The sequence below is a fragment of the Spinacia oleracea genome, chromosome 2 (genome assembly GCF_020520425.1).
Source record: "Spinacia oleracea cultivar Varoflay chromosome 2, BTI_SOV_V1, whole genome shotgun sequence".
Lineage (NCBI taxonomy): Eukaryota > Viridiplantae > Streptophyta > Magnoliopsida > Caryophyllales > Amaranthaceae > Spinacia > Spinacia oleracea.
Window position 1 is genome coordinate 19,286,369 of NC_079488.1, and position 6,953 is coordinate 19,293,321.

The following is a 6,953-nucleotide window of genomic DNA, read 5'->3' on the forward strand; positions in this document are numbered from 1 at the left end:
AAAACAGGTCGAGTATTAAGAGGCATAGGGAGTAGTTTTCAATGTTTAGTTTTGCAATTTTGAAGGTCATATTATTAGGTTGAACGTGAAATTAAAATTACTCAATTCCTATAATAATCAATAATGTTTTTTAGAAATCTGGCAACAAAAAACTAAAATGTACTTTTTGTAATTTCCACAAATTTGTTTTTGGTTTTACATATAAAAAAAGTGAAAGAGAAGAAAAATAAACGATAATGATCAGAGTCATTTATTTTGTAAAATAATATTTATGGATATTCAAACCTCTAAAGTAGGCAGATCCGCTAAATTTTGCCAAAACCCTGTACATCAAACAAAGCCATGGTCATTTTTGTCGAGTCTGGATTCTCTAAAGTTTTAATAAAACTCTATACGGTAGAGTTTTATCTAAACCATACATTTTAAAATCAATGGCTCATATTGATGAGAAAAAAAGGAAACTTTTATAAAGATAATATATGAACCATTGATTTATCATTCAATGGTTGATATGCTCAAACTCTAGCTTGTGGAGTTATTTTAGAACTGATGAGCGACATTTATGTCGCTCTTAGCTTAGGATTTTATGTTAGTTTTTATACTTTTTTATAGTTTTTTACAGCTTTTTGTGTGAATTTTATAAGTTTCATTCCATCTTGTGCTTTATAGGTGATTATGATGAAAAGTGATGGAAAACAAGTAAAATTAAGCCAAAACAGGGCTTGTGCGATCGAGTGATGGTTTGTGCGCCCGAACAGAGGAGTGCAAATGGGTATCAAGGAACATCCAGTTCTGTGCGGTCGAACGTACTCTGTTGTTCGGTCGCACAGAATGGATTTTTGGAGGCAGAATGTCTTAAGTTTGGAAAGCGACCGCACAGTCTTATGTTCGACATCACAGGCATTGTGCGATCGAACGTGCTCTGTTATTCGGTCGCACAGGATTGATTTTTGGAGGCAGAATGTCTCTAATTTGGGATGCGACCGCACAAGGTTTTCTACTCGACCGCACAAGAGTTGTGCGCCCACACAAGTCCTTTTCGAGCGAATCATACTGCAGAGGAGATATCAGCCAAAGAAACCCCATTCGACCGAACAGGGTTCCTCGTTCGGTCGCACATGACGAAGGAAGTGTTCTTCGCTGCCTTCGCTCGCACAGGTCTCAGTGTTTGCTCGAACGGTTCTTTTATGTTCGGTCGCACAAAGGGTCTGTGCGACCAAATGGCTGCTCGGGCTGCTCTTATTCGAATTTTGGCTTTTATTTGGGGAAACTTATAAATAGATTTTTCATTTATTTTGTTAAGTGTAGAATTTTAGTTGACAATTTTAGATTCTCAAAGTGAGTTTTTCAGCATTTCTAGAGAGAGAAACTCTTCTCCATTGAAGCATCAATTTGTAATTCTCTAAACTCTTCTTCTAATTTTGTGCAATTCAATTCAATTTCTTAATTCTTGCTTTGGTTGTGATTGTAGATTGTTCTTTAATTCCTTCAATTCTTGAATTCTTCTTGATTTTGCTTTATTTACTTTGATCCTTAATTCTCTTGTTGATTGTTCAATTGATTGTTATATTCTTTGATTCTCTCTTTCTAATCCTTCAATTCCATGCTTGCTAGTCTAGAATTAATGGATTTCTTGATTTCTAGTATGATTAGTGAGTAGAATTAGGTTAGGGAAAGGGGAGAATCTAGGGGCCTAATTAGGGGAATTTGATGATTTTATTGATGAATGATTGATGTGATTAAATTGATTTAGTGCTAGGATTTTCCATGATCAATTGAGTAGTAGTTGCAAATGCTAGTTGATTGAATTAGATTGGAATGTATGATTTAGGTTTGGCAAGACATTGTGGGCCTAATTCATGCAAGTGAATGATAGTTCCTATTATATGCAAGCTTATCTAGCTTAGGACTATGCGAAAGCTCTTCTATAGGCTAGGTCGCTTCGCGTGCTCTATCCGAGAGGTGGCGAGCACGTCATTTGGTTTCATTCCCCTATGCGCTATGTCATTGCATCATTCATGATTACTAGATGGTAGTTCATTTCCCCCGATTTCCCTAGACTATCCCCAACTCCCTAACGTTTCCCTTCCTTGATTCAATCTAGTTTAATCGTTAATTTAGCTTCCTAGTGATAATTCAAATCAAACTTCTTGTTCGAACTAGCTTGACATTTAAACTCGAGAACCATCGTTTCTTTGGGACGATCCCTTTACTTGCCACTATAGCTCATATAGTTGATTAGTCTAGTGGTTCTATAAATTTTGTTTGATTGTGGCATAGATCTTTCAACGACGGAAAAACGCCCTATCAAAATGACGCCGTTGTCGGGGAACGGTTGTTGTTTTTGAGTTTAAGTTGAGATTAGTTCATTATTAGAAAATACAAAAACATTGCAATTCAGCTTAGCTTTTTTTTTCCTTGGCATTGCTCACGGTTTTCTTGAGTTTGTATGCTTGTTAGGGGGCGTGCTCGTCAAAGGACCCTCCATCCTCTTGACCTCGAATTGGAGAGGACACTTAGGAGACTAAGGCGTGTACGGTCTAGCTCATCAAGCCATAACAGATTCGAATCGTTGAGTGTTGGTGAGGAACAACAAGAGACTGAGCAAGTTTTTGAGAATATGGCGCTCCCGGTTAAGAATTTGGGAATATCGGGGGCATTCGAAGCTACATGAGGTATTCAAGCCCCCACAACAAGTGCCAACAACTTTGAGATCAAGCCCGCCTTGATCAATTTGGTCCAAAGCCACCCCTTTTGTGGGAAGAGCAATGAATCACCTCACGAACATCTCAAACAGTTCGAGCACTATTGTGACACAATCAAGCACAATGGTGTCACATCGGATTACGTGAGGTTGACGTTGTTTCGGTTCTCTCTACTTGGGAGAGCAAGTGATTGGCTTGACAAGGAGGTCAAGCCCAACTCACTTTGCACTTGGACCGAGGTGACGAGTGCATTCTTAAACAAATTCTATTCGCATGGGAAGACGGCAGAGTATCGCCACAAGATTCAGTCCTTTGAGCAAAGGCGAGACGAGTCACTCTTTGAAGCTTGGGATCGTTTTAAGGAGTACCAAAGGGAATTCCCTCACCATGGGATCCCTAAATGGTTGTTGCTTCAAACATTCTACTTGGGGTTGAGTCCAAGTTCAAAGACAAGTCTTGATGCGGGCGCGGGAGGTCCCATCATGAACAAAACTGAGGATCAAATAGAGGAAATCATTGAGGATGTAGTTCAAAACTACCCATCTTGGCATGTAGGCACAAGGAATTATGATGGCAAAGGTAGGAGTGATGATGGTAAGGGTTCGGTTTACGCTATGGAGCAAGCACGGATTATAGAGAAGCTTAGCTCGCAATTGGAGAAGCTTGAAAGCACGCCAAGCCAACCACCTTCACCATTTGCGGGAAGAGCTTCAAGCCAACCACCATCACCATCTTCAATTCCACCTCCTTCGGCCACTCTTCTCACTAAGGGGAAGAGCAAGGTTAGTTCTTATGACACAATGCCTCCGGGCACTTCCTTTTGCGATAATTGCCAAGACTATAGTCACCCCCCCAATGCATGCCCCTTAGTTCATAATTTGTCTTTTGTGGATCATGGCCCTTCGTATGAAGGTGATTTTGATGTAGAGTATGTTCATGCCTTAAATGAGAGGTCTAAGAATGATAACCCTAAAAATCAAAATTTTGCTAGGCAACCTAGAGGGCCCCCTATGTATGGTTCCCACCAAGGCTATGGCCAAGGAAGTGGGTATGATAGCCAAAATCGAGGTGGCTATAGAGCACAAGGCTATCAAGGCCAAGCGCCCTATGGTCAACCTCAAGGTTTTGGCAATCAAGGCCAATACAACAAAGGGAGTTATAATCCCAACCATCAAGGTGGAGGAAGTTATAACTACTCTTATGGGCAATTTAGGGGTGCCTCAAGTGGGGGTTATCCTTTGAACTCGGGAGGTCCTTATGGTGCATCTCAAATCCCACCTCCCGGATTCAATGGACCGAGGACCTTTGGCAACCAATATCAATCAAATCCTAGTGGTTATGGCATTGCACCTCCAGCACTCCCGCCTCTCAAGTCTAATCTTGAGGCTCTCATGGAGTCGTTTGTGGGGGCGCAAGCCAAGAAGAATGTCGAGTTTGAGGATGGATTCAAACAATCCAACACTCATTTGAAGATTATTGAGACCCAACTAGCACAACTCGCTAGCACTATCAAAGAGCAACAAGTGCATACAAGTCTCCCACCCCAAGGTCAACCTCCTAAGAAAATGTATGCAATTGTGACAAGGAGTGGGAAGACTTTAGATGATAGTGCTACGCATGTTGAAGCTCCTAGCTCTAGGGGTGAGAGTTCTATGGGAAATGAGTCCTCGGACCGTGATGATGCTCGGACCGTGATGATGCGGAAGAGAAGTCTCATGTCGACGATATGAGTGATGGTGATAAGTCGAAGGAGACTCCTCTTCCTCCTCTCTCAACTCCTCCTCCCCATGGCCCCTATCCCCAAAGTTTTCATAGGCACAAGTTAGATGTGCAATTTTTAAAATTTCTTGAGGTTCTTCGACAAATGTATATCACTATCCCCTTTACGGATGCGTTGAAACAAATGCCAACCTACACAAGATTCATTAAGGAAATCTTGAGTGGGAAGCGAGATTGTGACGTAAAGGAGACGGTGAACCTCGCCGAAAATTGTAGTGCTATCATCCTTAACAAAATGCCACCCAAACTCAAAGACCCGGGAAGTTTTTCTATCCCTTGTGCTATTAAGGAGCTTGAAATAAGCAATGCCTTGTGTGATTTGGGTGCTAGCGTTAGTATAATACCTTATTCGGTGTTTGCCAAGCTTGAAGTTGGTGATCTTGTCCCAACCAACATCACCTTGCAACTTGCCGACCGTTCGGTCAAGTACCCTATTAGCAAGGTTGAGGATGTTCCCCTAGTTGTTGGCGAGCTTACTTTCCTTGTGGACTCCGTCGTCTTGGACATTGATGAGGATGCCCATACCCCCATTATCTTGGGGAGGCCATTTTTGGCCACCGCGGGTGCTCTTATCGATGTGCAAGGAGGACTAATCACCTTGAAAGCGGGAGACACCAAGGCTAGTTTCAAGCTTGCAATTGATGAACATTGTTGCTCTAAGATGAAATGTTGTATGAAAGTTGACACTCTTGCTTGTGTTAAGCACAATCATTCTTGTGCTATTTCTTCTAACAATCCTTGTGTTCTTAAGTGTGATTTTGAGATTGATAGGAAGGTGAAGAAGGATATGCACGAGAGCTCCTTTGTGCTAAGCGATTCTTATGATGACGTCATCACCATTCCCGACACATTCGGGATGGATCTTGATGATGTGGAGTCACTCACTCCGGCATGTAATGGTAAGGGGTGTATGAGCAAGAAGTCTAATCAAGGCAATCCTATGCCTAGGAAGACTTGGTTTGGTCCCCACTCAATAAGTGGTGGTTTGGGTAAGTTGTTTGTGCCCAAGGAGGCCAAGAAAGGTTTGTTGACTAGTGTTGACCCGAGATTTGTTGTGTTTGACCCCCCTTGACTTGGGGGGTCCGTCAAGCTAATGACGTTAAACGAGCGCTACCGGGAGGCAACCCGTGTATTCATTTCCTCTCTTGCCCCCCCCCCCCATGAGCTTTGGGGGGATTCGTCAAGCTAATGACGTTAAACGAGCGCTACCCGGGAGGCAACCCGGTTGTCTAACTCCTAGTCTTAGTTTTTATTTGATTTTATGCATTATTTTCCATTAATTAGCTTCATTTTCTATTTGAAGGGGAAGCTTGTGAGATATTTGCAAAATCATGCTTTGTGCGACCGAACAGGATACCTCGTTCGATCGCACAAAACTGGTTTTTGAGGCAGAATGGCTAGTTTTTGGAAAACGATCGCACAGTTTTAAAAATTCGATCGCACAGGTCTGTGCGAACGAACGATTTTTTTCTGTTCGATCACACTGACAGGCGGGGCCGTCTCTGAACTCCTTAATTCGAAAAATCACGAGTCCCCTCCCCTTTTTCTTCATTTGTTCGACTTTCATCTCTTACTCTCCTCTCCATTGCTCTCTTCTCTCACTTACTACTACCACTCCTCATCAAATTCATTCACTTCCATTCACGAATTTCACTTCCCATTCATCAAATACACTCACTCTCATTCATCCCAACCCCCAAAATCCCCAAAATTTCAGATTTTTGCAAAATCCCCAATTTCTTGGGTTTTTGTGAAATTGGTCATAATTGTGTGTGTGGTGAATTGGAACTCTTGAGGCTACTTGGGATCAATCCTAGACCACTTCCTTTGCTTGTGGTGATGATTTCTTTCCCTTAATTCTTGTATTTCATTCCATTTTCACCATGTTCATAATGTTTTTGATTTTTCTGAAAATTTTAATTTTTTGGTGTTTGTTGATGCATGTTTGTATTGTGATTAATATTTAATTGTCTAGATGAGCTATGCATGTTTGATTCCTTGTTCCATTTAAGCTCTAGACTTTTTGAGATGATTTTGTGAGATTTTGGGCTACTTTGATTATACTTGTTTGTGGAAGTGTTGGTTGATTGATTGTGGTTGTTAGTGTAGAGTAATGTGGTTAGTTCATGCTTGTTGAGAATTCGGTGTAATTTTTGGAGCTTGTTGAAGAATTTATGGAGATAGTTTACCCTTAGCTCTTGTAGTTGTTTGTTTGTCCTAGATTGTGAACTAACTTAGTTTACTCTTCTTTGTGTGTCTTGGTTTGTTTCTCTTTGTTTTGTAGATTTTTGCTTAGCTTCAACTCATCTCAATGGCACCAAAGCGCTCAAAGAAGAACCCAACCGCGGCCGTGACCGCGACCACATCAAAGAGGAAAAATCCAACCCCGCCGAACATGGAAACCTACGGAATTGAGTTCGCCGAGCAACAATCTTGGGATTTCTTTGAGCTCCTTTCCAAGAGGACAAT

General features: G+C 41.5%; 1 pseudogene; it reads right to left on the reverse strand.

Moving 5' to 3' along the window:
• Positions 1-2,998: 2,998 nt before the first annotated feature.
• Positions 2,999-3,099, reverse strand: LOC130468313 (uncharacterized; annotated as a pseudogene).
• Positions 3,100-6,953: the final 3,854 nt, after the last annotated feature.